General features: G+C 39.2%; 1 long non-coding RNA gene across 1 annotated transcript in view; it reads right to left on the reverse strand.

The window, feature by feature from the left end:
• Nucleotides 1-6,319: 6,319 nt before the first annotated feature.
• The window catches only part of LOC125173761 (uncharacterized), a 93,230-nt gene continuing 72,838 nt past the window's right edge, over nt 6,320-26,711 (reverse strand). The window contains exons 3-4 of the long non-coding RNA XR_007155145.1: nt 17,640-17,859; nt 6,320-6,552 (exon numbers count right to left, since the gene is read on the reverse strand). This is a non-coding gene — a long non-coding RNA (uncharacterized LOC125173761). The remainder of the gene's footprint in view (nt 6,553-17,639; nt 17,860-26,711) is intronic.

Genomic DNA, 26,711 nt, shown 5'->3' on the forward strand with positions numbered 1-26,711 from the left:
AAGGAACAAATTATTTGGCATGGTTGTGAGTAGGATTGTAGCAGGAAATGAATTTGGAAAAGGAGGCAGGGGTCAGATCCTGTAGACAGTAGAACAGTGCTGAGGGACTTTATGTAGTTTTAATTTGATTTAATTTAATTATCTCATGTTAGATTTAATTTAATTTGCTTTTTAGAAAGATTATTTTGGCAATAGTTTTAAAAATTGATTAATAGTGTCATCTCAACTTCAGTAACAACTTTAGTGATTTGCATATGCCAATCACAACCTTTGTCTTTAAACATGTATCTCCTGTACTCTAAATTCCTTAATATTTTTCATTTAATTAGCTGCCTTTTTCCCCCCTCAAAATTATTTTAAAATAAGCTTTATATCACAGGCATAAGTGAGAAGTCAGTGTCATTTGCCTTACAAGTGAACACAGTGGTAGTCATATTAACCAAATAATATTATAAAATTTGATTCAGATACTTTTCAAAAGTGTTGAGTCTGAAGACTGTTCTAATTTTGTCTTTTAACGCTTGCAAAGTAGCTTCACTAAAATGCTCCCCAGAAAAGTTGTAGTGGGCAGAAAGATGGGTGACATAGAGGCGAGGGAGTTGAAGAAGCTAAAAGTACGAAGTGGGAAAAATAGAAATAGAGGAGGCAAAAAGACAGTTCAAGGCATGGGGGCTAATGGATAGGAGGTTTCCACATGGACTATATTTTCACACCTCTGAACCTTTGCTTCTGCTGAAATAGTCATCCCAAACCCTCCAGTGTCTTCTTTCTTTCATCCAAATTACTGTTCTCTCCCACGTGTTTCCACAAAATTGTTTTTATAGCTGGTATGTCTCTGTAGTCCTTGCCAGTGAAGTTGCGTGTTGCAAGCTTTGTATTTTTGAGAACTTAGCAGTTGCCTACAGTGAGTGTTCAGTTGAAAAAAAAATGACAAGAACAAAAATTAGTTCAGCACGTGTCAGATGGATGTGACAGATATACTAGCAACAGCATGAGACTTTCTTCTTGATCCAGTTAGATAAACTGGGTAAAGAACAGAAAAGGCAATAAGTTTCTGATCACATGACCCAGTTATAAGTCCAAATTGCCTGGAAGCATCTTACACTTTGGGAAACACGGATTAGAGCAGGAGTTTTAAAACTTCTTTGATCAGGACCTATAGAAGAAATACATTTTATATCTGGAGCCAATGAGAATAAGAGCATGCACACACACACACACACACACACACACACGCACAACTAAAGAAAAGATAATTTAGGCAATAATAGTCACCCTTACTCTGTATACCGTGCTGCAGTATGCTTTATCCCATGTTGTTGTCTTTCCTTTTTTTTCTTTTTTAAAATGTTGATCGTGGAATGCTAAATTGATTTCAACCTACCCCCCCCCCCCCCAGAACTGGCTTGTGAAAAACTCATACTTTGAATATTTCTGAATTAAGGGAAGAAGGACTGGTGGTAAGGAAACAACAAAAGAGGCTATTGTAATCATCCCAGCAAGAAATGATGGGTCCTACTGGATGCTAGTGGCAATAGAAATGAAATAGAGATAAAATTGACAGTGTGATTACACTCGCCTTTAAAACACTGTAACATTTCCCATAGGGCGGTGGAATTTATAAATCCATTTATTGCGAGTTAGTTTAATGTGATCGAGCTCTCTAGCAATTGGTCAACTTTGGGGTGACTTTTGATGGGAAACTAGCACTTCTGGGAAAATTGGCTGGTGGCATCAACCTTGCAAAGCAACACATTCGATCAGATTCAAATCTGAGCATTTTTTTTTTATGTTGGAAAGCTTTCTATTTGCATATTCCCTTCACATCATGCTCTTCAAGAAATCTTCAACCGTGGGCACACTTGGGTTTTTAAGTCTGTACAGCAATTGTTGTCTTGGATGATAGCTTGTTTTGTAACCCTCTGGTAGCCACACGAGTGTGACAGTGATGAAATTAAAATTGTAATTACATTGTGCTCATATTGTTTGTTCGAGTGAGACTTAATGACTGAGTTCCCTTGAGCGAATTGCCAAATATGAGAACATTTCAAGTCTTAAAGCAAGGAAAAATACACTTTCTTGAACGGCTCTGGAAAGGCCACCTCTATTTACAAGTGTGGCTATAAAATAAACAATCTTCACCTTTAATTTACGTTCACTACCACACCAAGATGCTTAGGTGTTAAGAAAGGACTGTACGACGATGCATTTGCCAGACAAAAAGCTTTCCCTGTTATTAATGACTGGTGGTGCCCCAGTGTAATCAAAGGGCACAGCTGCGGTGATATACAGCAGTGACAAACCTCAGGATCTTTCCTTCTCGATGCTAACCTAACAGCTAGCAGCCAAGAACTTCAGTGCTGTATATCTACAAGATAAATAGCGCAAGATATGAATATACGTATTGCTTACAGTCTTGAAAAGTATTGTTATATCCCCCTCCACAATCATTCTAAATATGACGCAAGTGCATTTTTCACCATTTCAGTACAAAGCTTGTTGTTTGCAAATGGCAATAGTTTTCTAGTGGAGATTTAAAACCCTCCAACTGTCCCACTTACTGCAGGCTGATTTGAAAACTGGTGCCTATGCTGCAGATGGTGTCAGTAGAGCAGGTTTCCAGAGATTCATAACGCCTTTTACGTTGACAGGCAGCATCAAAAGAAGGAATCACTTCAGGAATATACTAGAAATCATTTTTATTTTTACTCCTCGATCATGCCAAGATGATCTAGAGGGAAAACTGAAAGTCACTCATGATATGAATTTGACATGAAGGAATCCGTAAGAGGAATTCACTGGTGTTTTTATTTCCAGCTACTAAGCCATTTTTTTTCCCTCTCTCTCCTGCTTTGAACTTGTGACCAGTAAGTGCCATATTTTGCTTTGCTAAGAGTTCAAGAAAAGCATTTAATTGGGAGTTATGGCCAAGGTAAAACACAGACTAAATAACCAACATGAAAAGAGGTTAGCTTTCTGCACTTACTCAGGTGTGAATTCCTGCGGAAAAATTCTATAATCACTGATCAGGTTTCCATTAAAAATAAAGTGAACAAAACCACTGAATGGACAAAGCAAGGTCTTTTCCCAGATCAATAGCAAAGACACGTCCATGCACACACAGAGGAAGTCAGTGCAGCTCCATGACCTTTTCATGAACTTTCTGGGAGACGGAAAGATCATTCAAAGGGCAGAGGTCAGCGTTCATGCTGGTCACAAACAAAAATCAGATTTAACCTCGTAATGAAGGATTCAGGGCTCTCACCTACTGATGCAAATCAAATACTAACATTGTATATTTTCTTACATTATCTACTGCAGAAGAAACTGCTTTTGTATTTGAAGCATATATTAACATTTATTTACCAACTCATATTATTTTGCTATTTTTTTTTATCAAGCATCACCAGATTGAAAACTGGAAGACCTCAGTCAAGATGGGAATCTGTAGCTCATGGAGAAGAACAGATGCTCAAGATGTCCTCTCTGGGTGCTCCCCCCAGTGAGCTCCAGGGCACACAGCACAGAGGAAAGAGCAGCGTTCTCGAAATGCAAGATAACAGGGAGTTAAGAAGAGAGCTCCAGTTAGAAATAAATTGCATAGGTCATGAGGGGAAACCTGAGTGTTGCTACTCTGTGGGCCCGACCCACCACACAAAGCTCTCAGTTTTTGCTCCAGAAACGTTCAGGGCAGAAGAGATAGCAGTGGGGATGACTAGGACTCTAGGGCATTTGACAAAAGAGCCATGTTTTCAGTAGCCCAGATTCAGGTCAGCATCACTGGGAAAACCCAAAAACGACATGGCTTCCTGGGTGGAAGGTGTCCACCCGAAAGTGCTAACCAGTAACTTTTCTTGCTGGTATTCTTCAACAAAGGAGAACCCAAATAGACCAAAGTATTTCAGAATCAATTAGTGATAAGGCACTTTGGGGGGGCTTTGAGAAATCAGGCAAGTATCAGAATATAGGAATCCTACTATTCAGAGAAAATGAGTATCTTAGCTATCAATCCAGAAGAAAAGGCATTTTCAGAGAAACCGATGCAACCACTACATGTCACAAATGGCTTTGCATCTCTCTATGGATGGGGCGTGGTAGTTCAAGGTTAGAAAGTTCCAAAGCCTTTAATAAATGCACCTGTAACATATAGCAAAATCTGGGCACTATCTTGTATTCTAACATGTGTCCTAAAGATACATGCTATTCTTGCCTGTCCATTGTTATATTTTCCTGGGTACAACATTTAATTTTCTTAATCAATTGACATATGACATAAGCAAATTTCAACACATCTGAAATCTATTTCTACCAGTAGTTTTTCTGTGAAACTTTAATTCTCAATACTTCGTGTTAAGTTGGAAATTAGCTCTTAGCAAAACAAGTTTATGTGAGCATGTGGGGAGCGGGATGGACCAGGGAGAGTGGATGCCTAATAAGCCTATAGAACTTGACATCTAGAGAAAATACTTGAGAGAGCATTCCAGCTTTCCCTCTTTGTCTTCCAGAAAAGAGACCAGTGTTTGGTGATAGAGTATGTATGTGTGTGGGGGAGGAGGGTTGAGGGATGCCGACCAATCAGAACAGAGACAGGCCCTGACCAATCAGAATGAACTGTGGGTCTAGTGCTGCGGCAGTATCCCAAAACTCTGCCTTAAGTACCAGTTAAAATGCTTTGGCTGCTGAACCGTGGGAGGGTGGAGGATATACTGGAGAGGGACTGTTAGCTCAGGTAATAGATAACATACAGTATCAGACACAGAGAATCCTCTTGGACTGGGAAAAAGATGGTGTTTGGTTAAATACCCATCTGCCTGGGTTAGAATCCTGACTCTACCACTTACAATATAAATACTCTTGGACAAATTAATTAACTTCTGCAGGCCTCGCTTTATTCGTCTGTGTAATGGGGATAATAATGGTAACCTCATAGGACCATATAGAGAATCACATAAAATGCTACACTAAATGCTTTATGTGCACTCTTCATCTACCCATAGTGACCCTCTTAGGTGGACAACCGTTTACTATCTGCATTTTACAGATGAAGAAATGGAGGTCCTGGAAGGCTGAAAAACTTGCCACCATCTCACATTTGGTAAGAGGTAGAAAAGGGACTCAATCCAGGAAGTCCTGCATGGAGCCCTGTGTCAACCTCACAGTCTGGCCCCAGAAACTATTCTATGTTGGCCTTAATGGCTCTGCTTAAATGGCCTCCCACTGAGAGCCATAGTATTTATTTAAAATAAATAAGCTGCTTATAAAAGGACTTAATGTAATGGATTTCTGCCTAGCTTTTTCCGGAGAGGCCAACGTGTCCAAGTTTATACAACTAATTAGTGGCAAAACTGCATTAAAGGTCCATCTTCTGGCCCTTAGTGCAGTGTTCTTTCTACCACACATGCAGCCGTGAATATAGCTTTCAAAACAGATCGTAAGACTGCTCTGTGAAGGACGGCATCGTGGATAAAAATGAGGACTCCTGAGTTAGACTGCCTGAATTAGAATCCTGATTCAACTGATGTGTCTCTGTGCCTTATTTTGTTCATCTGGAAAATGGGTATGATAATATGATCTATTTCCTCAGGTCATTGTGAAGATTAAGTGAGGAATGCGTGTAGAAAGAACATTTAGAACAATGCCAGGGACTTTAAAACCACTCAATAAATGTTAGCTATTATTATTTTTTCATTCAAGCACATAGCCGCTATGTAATCAGATCAACAGCCAAATTTCAGAAACTTTGCCTTGCACTTTCCAGAAATATGCTGGGTCAAGAGGACTAAAGTGGGTACATGGTGGACTGAAGTACTAAATTAAAAGGATAGAGAGTTATTTAAAGTCTCCTGAAGAAGAATGGTTAAGCCTTAGTTCTGAAATCAGATAATACTTCAAAGAATCTTGGTAACATTATAGAGAAGGAGGTCTGAGAAAGTATTATAGTTGAAAAAGGAAAAAAATTAGAGGGGAACCCATGAAAGCAAATCATACCCCAGTGACAGTAAATTTTACTAAGGGAAGGTTTAGGTTTGCAAGAATCCTGATATTATTCAGATCAGAAATAGAAAGCAAACTCAGCTAAATATAATTTATGTGAAACATTTTAAATGTCAATTTTTTAAAGGAAATATATTACGGAACATAATATAAATGTATATTGGAATGAATGAAGAATTATAATTAACCTGAAATAAATATTAAGTCCAATTTTGAGGGGAGAGGGCATAAAGATTTCAAAAATCTATTTCCCTTTCATCGACTTCCATAAAATTTTTTTAATTCTTCACAGAGCACAGTGGGCAAGTTTCTGCTTCTTCTCCCTTTTAATGTGTTCAACTTGGTTTTAAGCACGCATCAGAAAGCAGCTTACAATGAAAGCCTTTTGTCGTCTGTAGACAGAAATGTCAGAAGCTGAGCCCTGGCCAATACAAGGTATAAAAGAATTCCCCCTGATGCCATCTGTCCTTCAAGGTCAAGCCCTGCACAGCTGCATGCTCAGGATGGCCTAGGATCACCTGGGTAACCTCTGGGTGACGTTCATATTTGAGATGTGACCTGAAATGGGGAAGAAAGAGGAGAAATAGCAACATGATACTTAACAGATTCTGGTCTGAGTGATCACACATTTGGCTTTCTGCAAGGCATAAATCTATTATCTTCAAAACTGGCCTGCTTGCATTGCTGACATTCCTCCTAAGCAGCTGCAAATGATAAGCCTTACTCTACATAATTTTCTTCAAAGTACCTTAGCGATATGATTAACCGTATATATACATGTGATGGACCCTATTTTCCCCGTTTCAGTGTGGAAGGTCCAGAGATTTCAGTGACTCACTCCATTGTTTACTGACTCTACAATGAGTCCTGCAAAGCTGCCTCATTCTACAGAGATTCAGATTCCAATAATGAAACCATATCTTAAAAAAATAATAATAAACTTCAAAAAAATTACACAACTGGATTATGCATTATAATCTACCATTCTATTTTTCCTCACGTGGGGATTTTTTTCCCCCTACAACATTGTGTTAAACAAAGTGGTTTTAACCAAGAGCTTCCGGACAAAGAAATATGTTGGCACTGGTTTCTGGCAGTGCTTGAATAAGGTTAGCACCTATCAAGAACTAGGGGCCTTAGATAAAATTGCTCTCAGGGCTTTGGGGTAAAGAAAAAATTTTAAACCAAATGGAGCCCTCCTTTCCCGATCTATTAAACAATCCTAGAATCAGAATCATGTAATTTAGAGGGGCCTATGGTAATGTGCTGAAGCCGATGTGTGACTGGTGGCAGAGTCAGCTGGTCCTATCTCCTCCCACTTTGGTAGCATCAAATTAGGCATGGCACTTTTACACTTCGAACACTGTGAAAATGCTTCTTCCTCCTACCTTCCCAGGAGCTGGTTGCTATGTATTTATCAAGTACCATGGGTTTAACAGGGCCATGGATTCAGCCCTGGACCCTAAAGCTGGAGAAGGTTATTTCTGTGGACACCAATCATTAGATATTTGAATAGTATCTGTTATGCTCATGCCTTAAAGAGATAGGAATGGATGATATGATACCAAGGAGGAAAAATTCAAATGATTATGCTTGCTAATCTAGTTTTTTTCTTTAAAAAAGGTTTTTTTAAATTTATTAAATATAAAAACTACTATTAGGGAGGATAAATTGATCCTCACGTGGTGATGACGGACAACTAGGATTTTGTAGAAGTGTGGAAAAGTTGAGAGTAATGAATCTTCTGAAAACAACTTTTATAATCAAAATAAAAATATCTCTGTATGTGTGTTTGTTCCTTTTTCCTTCTAAAGAAAAAATTTTCCTCATACGTTAAAAAAAACAAGAATCTTCCCATATGTTTTACATTAATGAAACAATTTCCTCTCTGAAAAAAAATATTGTTAAATAAAGTGGATTTAACTTTGACTCATCATTAGCTCTGTCTCTTCCCCTGTTCTGGCATTCTTGACTTTTAGTACTATACATCCTTCCAGGAGAGTCTAGTAGTAAAATCATGGAGGGAGTTTAGCTTTTATTGATTCTGAAAGAACAATATAACAAGATACTGACAATAATAAACAGATACAAAGTTGTTTCAGCCTGGAAACAATTGCAGCCATATAACCCTTGGTGGCCTCTTTTATATGAACTGTTATTTTTCTCTCCACAATGACTAACACGGGAACTATCATCCATCCAATCCAGCAGGTTCTATTTGCTCAGGAAATGGTTAAACTACTACAGGTCAGCCCTGCAGCCTCATGGAAATGCTTTGATTTGTCTCCCACATAAAACCAATTTGAGTCATTTATTTTACTAACAACTCCCCACAGAATCAAGACACTGCACAAAGTCCCCTTTTAAGAAAAATTTACCCTCACACAATGTGACTTTGCCAAGAAAGTTTCCTCTGGAAAAGACACAGATTTCATGCACTTTCATGAAGTGTCTATAGAGCTTATACTTAATATTAAGGATTTGCACAATTCCTTAATTTGGCAATTTTCTCACAGGACACTCACAATTCCAATCTAGTTTGATTTGATGCTGTTTCTGACATGTAAAATAAAGATTTGACTCAGAAATTATCCAGGGTAAACAATTCAAATGTAATATTACTCCAAGTGCTCCTAGCCTCAGAACAGGAGGATGTGGGTCCCTGACCCTTGTCTTGTGGTTATCCAGTCAGTCAACAAATAAATATCCAGTGTCCTCTGGATACATGATATTATAATAGGTGGTTGTATGAGCTATTCTAGTTCAAACACTGCAAATATTTCTATATCCTATCTTCCAAAACAGGCTCTCCGAGGGAAAGAAATCAAACAGTTAAAAATATACTTCTCAAGTAACAACTCCTTTTCCAAAATGGGTGATTCATAATTGAGTCAGCTTCTCCCTGATGGAAGGTCACCGTAGGAGCAGCCAAGAGGGAGGGTGACTTTCTCCTGCGACGCCTCAGGGTCATCCTGCAGCTAACAAGCCACAGGCTTCATACATACACCTGAGTGAGCAAGATTTGGGGTGATGGCTGAAGAAAAGAAGAAGAAACGGAAAAGAGAAAGAGGAATAAGAAATTCCTTTGAGAGAAAATAAAAATCTCTTTTGTATTCCAATTTCAAAGTGAACTAAGTTTCACACATGACGCTCTCAAACTGTAAGGCTTAAGAACACCAGCCTGCATCAAGTCGTTAACCTTTTAGGACCTACTCAAAGCAATGTAGTGTGACTTTATTAATGAATGCTTTAATGTGGTCTATAAAAGCTAACAAACACAGACACTTGCTATGATTCATCAAATTTAATACTCCATCAAACCTTTCAGTTTAAAAACCAATGCTTTTTTTTTTAAATACCCAATCCTCAAAATGGGAGTCCTGTGTTCCAATTAAATTTAATGCATCAAAAAATAAAAACCATAAGAACTTAATACTGGTCAAAATTTTTGAATAAACAATAAAAGAAATAAATGCTGTGCAACATTAATTAATAAGTCCAGAATATATTTTATTGAAACCATAGACAACCAAGAGAAGTAGGTCTTGAGAACAGATTTGCTGTTTGAGGCACACATTGTCTGCTGTGTTGTCTCTTGCTAGGAGGCAAGAGACCCCATTGTAAAACAGCTGGGCTTCTTGCTTCAGGCAAATGCAAATTCTACAGTCGAAAAACTTAAATAGAAACTTGTAGAATTTTTGCACTATTGTACTCAATGACTTTTATATTTTGGAAACCCATACTTATGTGCCTGACTTTGTAAAATCCCTTCTTTGTAATTTCAATATACACATATTCTCATTGATGTTTTATAAACCGCGCTACAAAAGAACAGCTCACCTTGCCTGTATTCAGTGTCCATCTGCAAGAGTTCTTGGATGAAGTTTTCAAAATGTCAGTTTGCTTTAAAGACACCTTCTTATGGTTTTGTTCTTGAATGTTTGTGTGCTGTGGCATTTATCAGAAGATAAATGAAGAGGAGAACTTTGGTGGTCTCACTTGATTTTGTGTTCAAAATCTAGGTTATGGCCAATGCCTGATGTGTAGCAAAATTTAGTACAGTTCCAGGAAAACACTGTCCCAGGTACTGAGAACCCTTTGTGGACAAAGAAAGGGGCCTATAAACTGTGTCATCAGGACCATCTGCCATGTCATCAAAAAAAAAAGTCCAAGTGGATTATTATCTTTTTCTCTTTAGATCATCCTGTAGATGTCTTAAGTGCTTTGCAAACTTTATTCCTCTTTATCTGGTTGTCAGATAGGTTATCTCTCATTTTACTAATGAAGTATCAGACATGGTGAAGTTAACTGATGAGCTAAGACTCCAACAAAACTAAATCAAGAGGCTGCTGACATCAGGATCTTTCCATCATTCAGAATGCCACTTCTTACCTTCTGGGGCAGAGAATGCCAAGTTATGTGAATTCTACCCAGTTCAGTTAATTTCTCTTAAACACACTGCACACAGTGCAAAGTTCTCAAGCACACTCCAGAACAGAAAAAAAAAATGTGAATGCTCTTTAGATTTTTTTTAATGCAAACATAGAATCTACAAGATAGTTTAAATGATATGGGAAGTGAAAAACTACTATGTTGCTGCTACAAAATGTGAATGATTCACTCACATTATCTGAGATTTGTGTGGCAGACTGACTCATGAATCATAGAGTAACCATTAAAAAATGACAAAAAGTAGGTCAATTTTTAAATTTCAGCTATATGTCAATCTATCTTAGAAATAAGTGAGAAGGCTACATTTTTAGTGAGAATTAGACTCATATACAGGGAAAATATTTGGTATGATTCAAAACCACAGAAGTTATATTTAGCCAGGACTTTTAAAGATGTACTTCCAACCATTCACCTTAGGGATGAGTAGGCTAAATTCTGACAGGTTAGACAACTTAACTTCTTTAATCCTAATTAGGGTCACTGTTGACATGGTCAAGTTCATCTGTATCATTTCAACTATAAATTGGGCCTCAGTAAGGAGAAAAGTTTCTACTAGCTATATTCTGAGTTCCCTTCTAACTATAATGTCCAACTAGTCATTACCTCTTATCAGAGAATATCCAGGTCCCCTGTTTCCCATTTGATGCTCTATTCGTCCTTATTTCATTTTTTGAACATTGGGAGACACATGAAGAATGATGTGTAAGGTACATCACAAGCCACATTATTGTGAACTCTTGGGTTTATCGGTGGGGATTGTGGATAGAAGGGTCAAGGTCATCCTAGAAATACAGATCGTGGCTTTGATATCTTTCCAGGAAACAAGAGGGCCAAGGACTGGTCCAAAGGAGCGGCCACTGGATGGTGCTGTAGAGCGTGGGTGACAGTCAGGTGACAGAGAGCCTGGCTGACTGCGTGGTGGCCCTGGCTGGGAGGCAAGTGCCCACACTCAGTCTCCCACTTGTCCTGGGTGACCCTTACCATTCCAGCTCCAGCCATACCTGTAGATCTTAGTCGCCACAGATGCAGCCAGGATGTGACTTTTTTGGCTGCAGATAGAAAACTAGGCAGCCACTCTTGGCCAGGAACATGGTGGTGGAGACAGATAAGAGTCATAGAAGACTCTGCTTCAGGGGTTGACTGAGCATGTTCTCAAGGCAGTGGGTGCCTCACAGAAAGTGCTGTAACATGCTGCATTAAGAATTAGCAACCCAAAGAACTAGAGTTCCTTTAATTTCACCCTCATTTAATACAGCACTGTGCTGAGTCCTGCAGACTCTACAATGAGCAAAAACCCAACAAGGTCACTATAGTCTGGTCACATGTCTTTACTGGTCAAAGCTGCCTCATATAATAAACTCATTCAGAGTGGATTTCAGCACAGCATCAGACTCTTTTAGGAGTGTTTTGTCATGAGCTCATCTCTGCTCAACTCCCCAGAACTGTCTATCCCCTTTGACCTCTGTGTCCAGCAATAGTGAAATAGTAACTGTTCTCCAAAACCTCCACAATCCCCCTCATCTGTACATCTTTGCACTTACTTTTCTTTCTCACTAAAATTATCTTCCCACTAACTCTTTCATTATTAATTCCTTTGACTCTCTTCTTAGATAGCCAGGAATCTTTGTCTTTTCCTCCAACACCATCTCAAACTGACCTGGGCCCCCATCGTGTGTTGCCATGGCACCAGGTACCTCTCCTATCAGAGCTTTAAATTGCCTTTTGCTTGGCTGTCACTTCCACTGGGTTCTAATGGATAGACATTACCCATAAGGATAATGTCCCTGCTTAGTTCCTATTATTTTATATACCAGCACCAGCATGGGTTCTGGCCACAAGGTCCAAAGGTAAACTGCATTTCAATTTAATTGGTTTCCTTTGTAATTCTATTTTTTGGAATGATCTTAAAAACATTACTTTAAGAAGGCATCTTTAGGTTTCATCTGGCTGTTGAAGGAGTCTGTGGCATAAGAAATTTTTAAATTTTTTTCTCAACGTTTTTTATTTATTTTTTTTGGGACAGAGAGAGACAGAGCATGAACGGGGGAGGGGCAGAGAGAGAGGGAGACACAGAATCGGAAACAGGCTCCAGGCTCTGAGCCATCAGCCCAGAGCCTGATGCGGAGCTCGAACTCACGGACCACGAGATCATGACCTGGCTGAAGTCGGACGCTTAACCGACTGCACCACCCAGGCGCCCCTAAATTTTTTTAATGTTTATTTATTTTTGAGAGAGAGACAGAGTGTGAGTAGGGAAGGGGCAGAGAGAGAGAGGGAGACACAGAATCCAAAGCAGGCTCCAGGCTCTGAGCTGTCAGCACAGAGCCTGACGCAGGACTCAAACTCACAAACTGTGAGATTATGACCTGAGCCGAAGTCAGTCGCTGAACCAACTGAGCCACCCAGGCGCCCTTGTAGCATAAGAAATTTTAAGAACTTCTGCTGAATGCTCAATAAGTGTATGATGAATGATTAGTTGGACAGTTAAATGGATGAAAGAAAATAAATTAAATGAAAGAAAATTCCCTATGATCCAGCAAAGAAAGAAGGCTCCAGGTCTGGGAGTTGTGAGAACTTGCTGCCCATGAACATACTTTTATTCCACAAGATGGAACTTTTCTTCATGAAATTTTAGAAAAGGTTCAAAGTTTATTGAATACCCAATACACTTGTGGCCTGTGGAAAACTCTCCATTGCCTACACTACCACTAATCCCCTCCCCTTTCTTCCATGCTAGCAAAGCTTATCTACTATAATAGTGCTAAACCAGCCCAATATTCCTTTGTGGTTAGTTCTGGCCATGGCCCAGTTCTAGACAATAAGATGTAAGGGGAAGTCTCTAGGAGTTTCTGGAAAATAAGTACTTCTTTGGCAGTGATCTTGGAGAGAAGCTTTCTTACCACCCTACCTTTGAGCATAGCTTTGTGAAGGTGTACAGTCTAGAAGTATGGCGGCCATTGTATGTCAACGAGGCAATAAATTTGAGGATGAGACAAAAACTTGCTAAGGATGGCAGATTGAAGTGGAGGAGGAACCTGGGTCCTCACTAATAGGATTATCATTAAATCATTCATGGCAGAACCCTATCCCAAACATTTTTATTTATAAGATTGTTAAATATCATTATTATTGAGCCCGTTTTTTGGTGGGTCTCCTATGACTCAATGTCTTCCCATCTCATACAGCAACACAACCTACTGACAAATTTGGCTGCCATAAGGATTAGGGCTGCAGACTTTAACTAGCTAAGCACATCATTCTTTGTTTTCAGTCATCAGTTAGTATTTCCCCCTGCAAAGATCAGATTCATCCAATAATTATTTTAGTCCTAAAATACACCAGAAAGAAAAGAGGAGCATTGGTTCTCTAGTAGGGAAGTGACTTCATGATCCTATAATCACCATCACCAGCAGACCTTGCTGAAACATTTCTATATACCTAACTCTCCTGTGTCCTGACCTAACATGCCAGGCCTGGACTGACAACAGCATACAGAAGAGGCTAAGTTCTTTTTTTTTTTTTTTTTAATTTTTTTTCAACGTTTATTTATTTTTGGGACAGAGAGAGACAGAGCATGAACGGGGGAGGGGCAGAGAGAGAGGGAGACACAGGATCGGAAACAGGCTCCAGGCTCCGAGCCATCAGCCCAGAGCCTGACGCGGGGCTCGAACTCACAGACCGCGAGATCGTGACCTGGCTGAAGTCGGACGCTTAACCGACTGCGCCACCCAGGCGCCCCAGAAGAGGCTAAGTTCTGCTCTGAAATTAGAAACTGCTTTGATTCACACCAGCTCCAGGCATCACTTTCCCCAGTTCCAGCCCATCTCCTCCTGTACCTCCTGACATCGCTCACTTTCTAATTCTCTCTGGGGATTGACACACCTTTCCAATGGACTGTAAGCTCTTTTGAAGTCAGGGACAGTATCCAGGGGTTATTGTATCCTCCTTCAGTATCCAAGCGGGGAGTCAATAAATGTTTATTTTATGATACTTTACAAAAGGTTTAGGCCTACAGGCATACTTTGTATATATTGGGGGTTCAGTTCCAGACCACCACAATAAAGTGACTATTGCAATAAACTGAATCAAAAGAATTTTTTTTGGTTTCCCAGTGCAAATAAAAGTTATGTTTACCCTATACTGTAGTCTATCAAGTGAGGAATAGCATTATAACTAAAACAAAAAAAAAAGGCATGTACATACCTTAAGAATATTACTAAAAAGTGCTAACTATCATCTGAGTTTTCAGCAAGCTGTAATCTTTTTGCTGGTGGAGGGTCTTGCCTGAATGGTGACAGCTGCTCACTGGTCAGGGTGGTGGTTGCTGAAGGTGGGGGTGGCTATGGCAATTTCTTAAAATAGGATCCCTATTTTAAAATAGGAAACTTTATTAGTTTGCTACATCGATTGACTCTTCATTTCACTTGAATACTTAGAAGCCATTGTAGGATTACTAACTGGCCTAATTTCAATATTGTTGTGTTTCAAAGAATAGGAAAACCCAAGGGGAAGGAGACAGGGGAATAGCTGTTCAGCAGAGCAGTCAGAACACACACAGCATGTATCTACTAAATATACTGTCTCATCCTGATCACAGATCACCACAACAAACATAATAATAGCGAAAGATTTTGAAATATTGCAAGAATTACCAAAATGTGACACAGAAACATGAAGTGAGAAAATGCTGTTGGAAAAATGGCGCCAATAGACTTGCTTGACACAAGGTTCCCACAAACCTTCAATTCATAAAAATAAGAAAAATAAACAGTATCTGGGAAGCACAATAAAGTGAAGCGCAATAATATGAGGTATGCCTATATTCATGAGAGTTGAGAGTATATAACATGATCCCTGCAGAGAAAGAACATGTATAAAGAGATACTTATGGTGCCAAGCAGTGTGCACTCTAACAGCTGCATGAAGGAGAAAGTCAAGGTCCCTTGGGTCTGAGATGGGAGAGGAAGCCTCTATAGAAGAGCTGCACCTCAAACTAGTCCTGAAAGTGGATAAGACTTAGACAAGAAGAGGAATGAAAGGACCCACCAGGCGGGTCACACAGGGTGAGCAATGACAGAGGCAGAAGGACTTGCAGCAGAGTGAAAGATGGATGTAAAGAAAGTAGGAATAAAATGGGAGAGGCAGTTTGATATTAGACGGTGGAGAGCCTTTATTGTAAGCTCGGGCGTTTAGGCTTCATATTATATAGGGAGCCATTGAAAGTTGTGGGAGAGAGCTACAATTATGTGCCTTGCAGATGCCATTTACCACACATCTTGCTGTGAAATCTGAGTCATTCATTGATGACAATGCCAGAGACTCTATACTGTCAGCCAGGAGATTATTAGATAGTGGAATTATCTGGTGAACAGGTTGTATAGGACAGACTCAAAAGCCTTCCTATTTATGAACTGTTGCTTCCTGCTAACAATCATACTTGATTTGAAGGAAGGCCCTTCCATCACATTCCCAGAGACATGTTACAATTATCATCTTTTATTCTTCATTTTTGACCTCAAGGGCAGAGGCCTATAATAATCCTACACCTCACTTTATAGCACATCGCCACATTATTCCCACAAGGCCCATCTCTCATTTCATTATTTTCTCCTCCTCACCCCAGAACCCTCATCACCATTTCTCTCGTCCCCACAGAGGCATTCTGATGTTGTTAATATGTGCATGTATCTTTGTAGATCTAGTGTTGTTTTGTACTTAACAAATTTGAATTTGTTTTTTAAAATTTGGACAAATGGCATTACACTGTACATCTCATTTTCTCTTACTTGCTCACTCAAAATTTTTGCTTTTAAAATGTATCCATGTTGCATTATCAAAATATTGCATGTCTAAAAAAATATTGCATATCTAAACATTGAAAATATTGCCTCTGTTTGCTGCATACTTTTCCATAGAATGCAACCACCCCACTTACTTATTTATTGTCTTATGAAGGGCATACATGTTAGTTCCAACTCCAAATTACCACAAACAGTGCTAAAAAGACCTCTTTGTGTGTTATCCCTTTACGAAAATGTCTCTGGGATGTGTCCAGAAGTGGGCTTGGAGAAGCAGGATGACTATATAATTTATTGTCTTTCCTAAGAGGAACATTTTGGGAAGTAAAGGGGGCACTAGTAGTATATTATGCCCAAACCTCAGGTTTTCCCTGCCTTCCTGCTAAGCGGGACCTCTTGTCATCTTTGCCTTAATTCCATTAAGATTGTCAGATTGCTTTCTAAAATGATCGTACTCCTTTACTCTTCTCCCAACAATCAAAGAGTTCCCATAACCCCATAACTTGTAAACACCTGGCATAATGCAACTTTCCTGTTGTGACATGCTAATGTGTCTGAAATGGTCTGTGTTGTTCCATGACCAGTGAACTTGAGTACCCCTTCTGGTACCAGTTCACCACTTGAGCTTCTTCTCCTGTGAACTACCCCATCATATCCCTTACGCATTTTTCTTTGAGGTTTCCTGTCTTTTTTTCTTGTCAATTTGCAAGAGTTCTTTGTATATTCTATGTAATAATCCAATGTCATTTTTTTAAGAGATAGTTTCAAGCATTGCAAATTCTTCTCCCAGTCTGTCAGCTGTCCATTAACATTGTTTATGAAGCTTATGGTTTACAGTTGCCAAGGTCACCATTTTCTCTTAAAAAATAAAAAGACACTATTATCTTCTTCTCCAGGTTCTGGCTGACTCTCTAGCTCTTTGCATATTCTCTATAAAACAACAGAAAGATCGATAGGAAACACGAAACATGGCCTAGGATATAAGACATTTGGGCCTGCAGAATGGGGTAATAAAGCTGAAAAGGACCTTGGACATCACCTAGTTCAAACCCCTCACAACATTCCAACTCACAAAAGAACAAGTGCCTTGACTGAGGGCTAAAAGCACAGGTCTCCTGCCTGATTCCAGGCTGGCTCTTCTTAGCACATCAGACACGCTGTGAAAGTGTCTGTTACTCCAGCCGTTCCTTATCGACATTCCTTATGTCAGGACTGACTCACCCTTCCATTGCCCATCCTGTAGAGTGAGTCCTGTTTTTGTTTCACGGTGGACTTCTTACCCAAGGCTTGGGGCACTAAAAGGCTAAAATGATTTCACTTTAGGATATCATTATCATCAGCACATGTTTATTTCCTGCATTTTCAACATTTTCAAAGTAAAGCAAAAGACCTCACCTTGCTGTGGGCAGCATGTCTGAAAAGAGCCCACCAAACCTCCTGAGTCCAATGCCAACAAAACTCGGCTCCATGGTTTCCCCTGTTTCATATTCACACGATGCAAAACACATGGGCCAAATTTATGTCACTGCAATTTGCCTGGCAGCCTGCATTTAAATCACCAAGGTTTGCAGCTCCACGTTTTAGGGTGTCGTTTGCAGTCCTGTAGCCAAGAGCTCTGAAGGAACAAGCACACATGAAGGCTTGTTAGCCAGCCGGATGTGATGGGGCTCTCCAGGCAGACTAATTAGTATGCTGCAGCATATCTGCATATCTCTCAAATAGACATTGTTTGTGTCTTTCCTCAGTGACAGGGGAGACTGTTCAGTAGGACACCTTACCTTTTAATATGCAGGGTTTGTTAGAAGAACAGCTCAATTCATATTTCCCTGGTTTGATGGTAAGTGAACAGCAGTGGCAATATTAATCTGTAGTAACCTGTCAGTGAACTCTACAGCTAATATGATGTAGTTATGATTTTACCATCAATCAGGACTGAACAGGCTCTGGGCAATCCTTACAGCACAGCCTCAAAAAATCTAATTGTGCAAAAGCTTCATTGGTTTCCAACATTTCTTTTTTATCTGTCACAGGCTTTAGGCCTAGTACACAACCTTTTATTATTGGCCTTATTGCATTAGCTTGTTGGACAAAGGAGAAAAGGCTAAAGCAGAGGGTTCCCCTGCATTCCATCATTTGTTTGCATGCAGTATTTTATTTGACAGTCTCATATTGTTTTAGATGTAGATAAAAATTATTAGGACATATGGCATCATGTGAACTTTTGAACTGCCAATTGCCAATGTGTTCTAAAGGACTAGAGGCATTTAACAATTCTGATCTACCTACAGAGGCGGAGATGCCACATGGACGAGCCAATGAGGTCTCCCAGGGAATTGCATTTAGAGTCAACATAACCTTGCATGTCTTCCTTGACCAATTTTTATGCGGGGGAAGAGTAAAATCACTCAGAGGTGGAACATTCGCAACTGAGATGATCTTTAGCCAAAATTAAGGCTGACTCTTTGTGATATGATGATAAGCAGTTCACTTTCTCCGAGAACCTGCACACACAGTATGAAGTAGCATGGAGCCACATGGCCTCCGTTCATATGCAGAACATTTCTCCCGGTGTCTGGGACGCAGTCAGATTCTATTCCAATGAAAGCATGTGCATAAAACACAAATCCACATCAAAGTAGCTCCAGCTCTTGAGTCTACAGGGTTGGAAGGGACTGTAAGACTTAAAACATATAAAAACATTTACGAAGATGAACTATTAACTTTATCCATTTAGGCATTTTAATCTTTTGCATCTTAAATGCGATTGAGCCTTTTGGAACTGGGAAATTGCTAATCAGCATGTTGGGTAAATGTTTCTATTTTAAAATGTGCACACTTAGAAATAACAGCTGGCCATAAAGTACATATTTATGTTTGTGATTTAATGTATCACAAACTTTATATTTTATTTCATTTAGCTTCACAAAGAGACCACACTATTTTTTGCAAGCATTATATAATTTCCACAACAGCTTTATGAGTCAAGACACACATATGACAATAAATCAGATATGTATACAATGCCTAAATTTTTTCAAATTTGAAATGACTTTTAATAAAAGAAATAAGGATTATACCCATTTCTTACACTGTTCTGACTTATTTAAAGATTCAGTTGAAAATTCCTATTCATCAATCAAGAAAAATCTGCATAGAATTATAGTGATTGTCTTTTGAAACACTGCACCCTTGCTTCAAAGGAAACATATTGTGAGTAAAGGCACATCAACAGCACAGCTGAGTGTTAACTCTTCACAAACCAGCGTGCACATTGTCCGCAACCTAATAAAAACATCTACACAAAATGAGGAAATGGCTGTGACATCCTGCAATAAGCATGCAGGAACGCGCCTTGGAACTACCGAGGCGGCTGCTGGAGCAGAGAGACAAAAACAGGATGTGAAAATTATTGCAGGAGTGGTGGTGATTTTGAGAGTTCTCTGGCTACCTCTCCATCATTGGTGAGATTTGCTTGTTTTAAAAAAAACAATTTTTTTCTCTAGAAGACTCTTCTCAAATACCTAAATCTAAATGATCTTTTAGACCACCTGAAAACATTTCAGCTTTGACAGACCTCTTGGAAATTTACAGCTCCTCATGTAACCATTCCTTACAATGTGGTCTGCATACCCGGTAGCAGGAGTTTTTGCCAATACAGGAAAATGTTTGCATCTGTCAGAACAAGTTTATTTCCATAGTATCATAGGTATAAAGTGGGGAAGAGTACTAGATCCTATTGCGTTGTTATTAACAAGCAAAACATGACAAAGAACATTCTCACGAGCAGGTTCAAAGTCTGAAAACCAAAAAGATCCCCAAACTGAGTAATTATCCCCTAATAAGAAATCAATGTCTAACCCAGACATTGCTGAACACTCAGACAACTTTTTAAATTAAAAAGCATGTACAGAGGCATAGCTACTACATACACGCAATATTCATGACAAATACCAGTGACAGTGGAAAATTCTCTGGAAAAGCAAAAAGTGCTAAGCAAATGAAAAGCACCATTTCACCAACATTTTCCTTGGGTGAGCTGGAAAAAAGATCACTGGATTCATCTCATTAATGTCTCAATAAGTGTATATTGAGAAAATATGTCTTTCAAAAGCACTGAAAACAAGGGCAAAAGGTTTATTGAGAAGAATGGGAGGTAAAGACATGCGTCAGAAGGATGGTGAACTTCCTTAAAAAAGACTATCTGGGGCGCCTGGGTGGTTCAGTCAGTTAAGCATAAGACTTCAGTTCAGGAGTTCAGGTCATGATCTCATGGTTTGTGAGTTTGAGCCCCACGTCGGGCTCTGTGCAGACAACTCAGAGCCAGGAGTCTGCTTTGGATTCTGTGTCTCCCTCTCTCTTTGCCCCTCCCCTGCCTTCACATACTTTATCTCTCTCTTAAAAATAAATAAACATTTTTTAAAAAATTAAAAAGACTATCTGGCCATAGTGATAGGTAAAGTTACAGAGTTCTGGGGGAAGAAGAGGGAAAAGCTGATGAATTTTAATTCACCACATGTTAATTAACTAAAATTGGAACATAGATAATAAACAGTACTATGCAAATTGTTTATATTTTCAAACATTCATCTCTACACATATATATTACATATAAATGTAAAATATACCTTCTCATGCTGTTATAGTTTTTTAAATAAAATGTCTATTCATGTACATCTTAGGTACATATAATTTTGGCCAGGTTTGTCCTCATTGAGAATATTTCCTAGACCCCAGATAATTTAATAAAGTTTCATATAATTTATGCTTTTTTCAAAAAACCTGTAATCTTGTTTGGAGGGTATAAACAGCAATAATTATTCTGGAAATCTACTGAGCATGGAAAGAACTGAAAAATATAAAAGTCATAATGGCAAAATGTGTGAAGTTCAGCAACCAACGAGAGGGAAACACAATTATAAGCTTAGTTGGTCAGAATACAAAAAAGCTAATAAAAAAATACAATACAAAGATTAATTTCAAAATTATTAGAAAAACATCAAGTAGTACATGAATCATTGAGGTAGGATTAGTCAGCTCCTCTTGTATTTTGCAAGCAGAAAAAAGAGGAAATGAAATTCAAATCCAATCACATTTACTTGCATTCTTTTTTGGTTAACATTATGTTTAGATTAAGGCTGTAGGTCAAATGAAATATATTCTGTGGGTCAAATGAAGTATTTGGTTAAACCATATGAAACTGCCATTTTGTAGGTCAAAATTGGTTGACCTTTAGCAATTCCATGTGGTTCATGTATCTTAATACATGTTGTAATGTAGACAATTTCAGATAGTTTTTGAAGTCAAATGGGCATGTTTGGATGTCATCTTAGTTCTACCACTTGATTATCTATGAACCCTTAGGCAAGTTACATGCTTTTACCTCTCCTGTAGTATCCTCACCTAGGTAAAGGGCACTGTGGTGTCTACTCTTAGAGTGTTGTGTAGATTAGATGAGTAATCCACATACAGTTCTTCATATAGGGCTTTGTCCCCACCTAATGAAAGTAGTTCCCCAAAGGTCTGTATCAAAGTCAATAGTTTATAAATGAGAAAGGAGGGACCCTAAGGTTTTACTGAATCTTCTGAGATAATCCACTATTTTAAGTGTTCTGGGCTTCTGGGCACCTTCCAGAGAAGCCACACCTAACACAAGCCAGCTGTCCATATAGGTGAGGGCATCCCACCAAAACATCTGCTTTGAATCAATGTCAGCTTCATCTTTGAAAGATATCCTGAATCTTGTTTCCACACCTCACTCTGCCAGGGACAGTAGAATTTAAAATCACCAGGAAAACACAGAGAATAATTCTTTGAAATTCAATAGCTATGAAATTGGAAAGTGGAGTGGGTGGGGAGCTTATGTCAAGCCCCTCACATTTCATAAGCAATTTAATAACTCCTCAATGCCTGATGGTATTAATCCCACTGGCCTTACATATTTGGGTTAATTTCCTTTGGGGTAAGCTTTTTCACACCCCATCCAACCAGAGAAGCAAGTGCTTATCAAACTCTGGAGGATGCTGGTGGGTGGTTTCTTCTCAGTGCAGTCCTCGTCTCCAACACCCAGTGTGCTCTTCCTACATAAGCCTTCAGAGTGAATTCCATTGCCTATCAGCTTTCTGGAGAAAGGACATAGAGCCCTGAAAGTACATCTAACAATTAACAATAAGCTTGTGGCTCTGATGAATGATTTCCATGTAATATTTCACTTCATTCTCACAGGTCTACGGGAGTTATCACTTCCATTTAGAAATGAGGAAACAACTTCAGCCTTACCAAAGTCACACCACTAAGTAAGTACCAGAGAATTCCAGAGTTGGACTTCTCTGTTATTATACCCTGATTCTTCTGAAAATCAAGAACAGCCTAAGAATAGGCATGCTATAGATGGTTTTTCTTCCTTATGAGTAGAATTTCTATATCAAATAATCAGCTAAAGACGACTATTTTTCCTCATCACATCCTCCAGCTCATTCCCATTATCCCTCAAAATGGGCCAACATCACCCTGCCTTCCATTAATGACTAAAGGGTGGTCCTCTCCTATATGGTTCCCAGGGTTTTACCTTTAAAGGGAACCCCTTCGATGAACTGATGCATTGTTTTCAGTCTTAGCTTGTCACTGGGTGTCTTTCAACTCCAGCACCAGTTCTCCATATCACAGGTTTTTCTGGTGTTAAAAATATCAGATTTTTCCCATTGCATCTTTAGAATCTGTGCAAGCCCAGGATCCCTGGCACAAATCAATATTCTACGTTAGAGAAGTGCAGGAATGAGCCAATAGAATTAGCAGAGTAATTTACTGTGCCTTGGCTACAGCTAGTAGGGACCACAGAGGGAAGCAAGCAGATGTTTGTTTGATAATGGTAGTTTCCTCCAGTGGTCAGAGCCCAATACCCATACTCTGTTAACAGTCTGTCCGGCTTAACAAAAAGCGGTAAGGGAGATCTTGAGAACTTGAGCTTCCTCAGTTTGTAATGCCAATTGAGTTCTCCTTCTACTATTTCATTGCATTGTTCTGTATTTTTCATGGTTATAATATGGAATAATATCACATGAAGGTTTAGATTTGTGGTGGTGAAAAAAGAAAAGGGTTTGGATGCAGACAGGTTAGAAACTGTTATTGGGATCACAATTTCCTATAATTGTAAGAATTTCCTATAGTTAAAGTGTTCAGGAAATCTTGGCCAATGATACCCCACTACAAGCTTGATAGAAAATAAAATGGCAGCAAAAAGCACATGGAAGAACATGTGGGTTTTCCTCTGTTTCTTTGCAATGTAGTAGTTTACAGAAGTTTTGTTTTCTTTTTTCAAAACACAATGAATAAACTTGTAACAATAAAACATAGAGTCAAGGAAAACCCTGTTTCCTTTGGATTAATTTCTGTCTTTACATTCATGCCCAACCTCCTGGGAGGGAGATCAAAACTTCAAGGGTAGCAATGCCCTCTTTTGAGAGGCCACTGAGGAGACGACCATACATACACTATGAACCTACAGTAAGTCTTAGTTTCTGCTTTTGTTTTTGTTTTTCTTTTGGATCTTATCTATACCTTGAAATGTTTAATCTATCAAAAGTATTCAGCCAAGATATATTTTCTGAAGCTTACTATGGCAAAATTCTGAGTCAAGGTCACAGAAGAGACGTCATAAGTGAGAGTAGAATAAAGTTACAAATATTAACAATATAGGAAGATTGACACAAACTTTAGGGGATGAAGCCAAAAGAGGGTGTTTAAAAGAGGAAATGATGAGACAACATTATTTTTAAAAGGCCACTTCTGCTTGAAATCTTAGTGGAACTAACCCCGCCAGAGATATGGTGAGGGAAGGGTGAAGGAAATAGCAGGCGCAGAAGCACAGACTTGGTGAAGAATGAAATTCTTGCAGTGAGAGAACAGAAAAAAAGTCGCTTGGACTGGACAAGCCCAAAGATAAGCCTGGAAGAGAAAAGAGCCTAAAGCTTGGAACACTTTGAATGCCAAGCTCTACCATATAGATATTATGTGGTAGACTACACCCTGAGGGGTGTCCCACCATTGAGGGGATCTGAGCACAGTCTGTCCAGTCCGTTCTGTAATTCAAGAAGGTCATTGATCATCAATGCGTAGGTTGAATTTGTGGGTACAGTTTAACAGGAAGTTAGGGGATAATGGAGGCATGAATGAAGATGGTAACATGAAATGAAATGGAAGTTAAACTGAGGATTTGGTGTTAAGGGGCTAGAAAATGCAGAACTTCCCAGATAATTGGGTGATGTGGTTGGAGGGTGGTAGTTAAGGAGGAAGGAAGGGCCAGGGGGCAACTGAGGTTTCAAACCTTGGGAACTGGGTGCCATTAAAAAAAATCCAGACCACAGAGAAAAGGAACTGATGGGAAACTCTGTGGAGTGTCTCAGCACGTCAAATGCTTTTCATGCAGCATTTTATCCCATAGTCACAATTTTTATTAGAAACTGTATTATTTCCACTTTATTCCTGAGGAAACTAGGACTCCAGTAATAACCAATTTGCCCAAAGTCACATAGACAGCATATGAAAGAGTGAGGGTTTGAAGTCAATTCTGTCTGGCTCCAAAGTTTATACTCTATTCCAGAGATTTCTCCATCTGTGCTCTAAAGAATTCTAGAAATCCTCAGAGGCTCCTTGGGATCTCCTGAAGGAGCATGAAGGAGGTTACACCTCTGGGGTCCCTTCTTGGCTTTCGCCTAGCTTAAGATTTCCTTTAGCAAAAGAGTTTTCCTACTAGCAAAACCAGCATGTCCTGTTTCATCTCAAAAGAAGAGAAGGGCTTGTTTTTGGACACACTGGATTTAAGAAGCGAACGGGACAGGTGAAGTTGTCCAAATGTTAAATATGAAGAACTGAGCTTAGAAATGAAGATACAGATTAAGGAGAGTGTGTATGGAGCGAATCAGTGCAATGGGTTCCCTCGTTCCATGCTGGTATTAGCAATACCAGCTTTCTAGTATAAGTAATCACATTCTTACATTTCTAATATTAGTAATCACATCCAACTGTCATGTGCGAAAGTGGCTAGAGGTTCCTAGTTTCTCTGTGATGCTGGATGCTGCTCTCTTGAGGTATGCTCTACATACCTCTGCTCCCACCAGTTGGGTATCCAATTTATCAAGAGCACTTGGATTTATTCCCAAACCATTTTTTGCCAGTTGCATCTGTTTTTTTTATCGTTCGTAATTTTAGTAAACAATGTGTAAACCAATGCAATATGAATGCAAAAGGAAATGAAGTTTTTTCTTAAAAAACTGGTTGAATTATTTGGATAGAATAGACAAGTTTCTTTGCCTTCAAATGAAATGGAAATGAGATTATTGTTCAATATTGCAGAAAACCATAAAAATATAGACAGATCCTGGGCTCCGATGGATTTTCCAATGTCTTTAAATTCTTACAGCACCAAGACTGGAAGTTGTAGATGATGTATTATTATTATTATTATTATTATTATTATTATTACTATAGCTTATACTATAAGAATGTTGAGTTGGCCTTCAAGCATCAGACCTTGGCCCTACATTAAAAGAGTGAGGAAATTAAGGTATATTTGTAATTTTAAGTGAAAATAAAATGTTACATGTGTTTGTATGTATCACTTTTATGATGCCTATTTAAAAGACTTCTTTATTAACCTACAACTACTAGTTCTGAGCAAGTAGAATAAGAATGTGTCTACCATGTATTTCTAGCCCCTGAACAGAAAGGGGATTTTTACCACTTGAGCACAGGTCAATCACTTGACTCTTCTGATCCTTAGGTCAAACCAACTAGAAAATTTGGCAAGGAACAAAGAAATTGTTGCACTGGGCTGAAACGTCCTACAATCCACCAATATGAGAGAGGGCAGGAGTGAGAGTTTAGATTTTAAATGACTTAATTATGATTTCCACTTGGAAAATTATGTGGAAAGACTTTCTTCTCATTTCAAATATATGTAAGCTCACTTATTACTAATAGGCACAATTCTGCCAGTCTCCATAGTGACATAAAATAGGATTCCAGGCTGGGCTAGCAGGGAATGGACTGCTGCGAAGACATTTTTAACTGTGTATGCAAGGTCAGATTTTACTTTGCTGCCCTGGAGAAATACGAGGAGCTGCAGCAAACAGAAGGAGAGGCCACGCCGCTCCCCAGCAGCTGCTGCATCGTGACCCGGAAGCCCTGAGCGCTCAGCACCAGCCACGAGGCCTGTGTCTGTAATTGGCACTGCAGCCAGTTAAGTCTCCTCCCTTTGTGTGCCCTAGGCTGCCAGAGCTAGAGAGAGAGAGAGAGAGAGAGAGAGACGAGAGAGAGGGAGAGAGAGAGAGAGCAAATAATGTGTGTGTGGTGTGTGATCACCTGCTTCCCTTCTCTTGTTGCCATGGGTTACGGAGCCCAGAGCTGGAGAGTGGGGCCAAGCACTTGGGGTGGAAATAACTGCGTCAGCCTCTGAAAAAAAGAAACTAGAAA

Source organism: Prionailurus viverrinus, chromosome C1 (assembly GCF_022837055.1).
Source record: "Prionailurus viverrinus isolate Anna chromosome C1, UM_Priviv_1.0, whole genome shotgun sequence".
NCBI classification, from domain to species: Eukaryota; Metazoa; Chordata; class Mammalia; order Carnivora; family Felidae; genus Prionailurus; species Prionailurus viverrinus.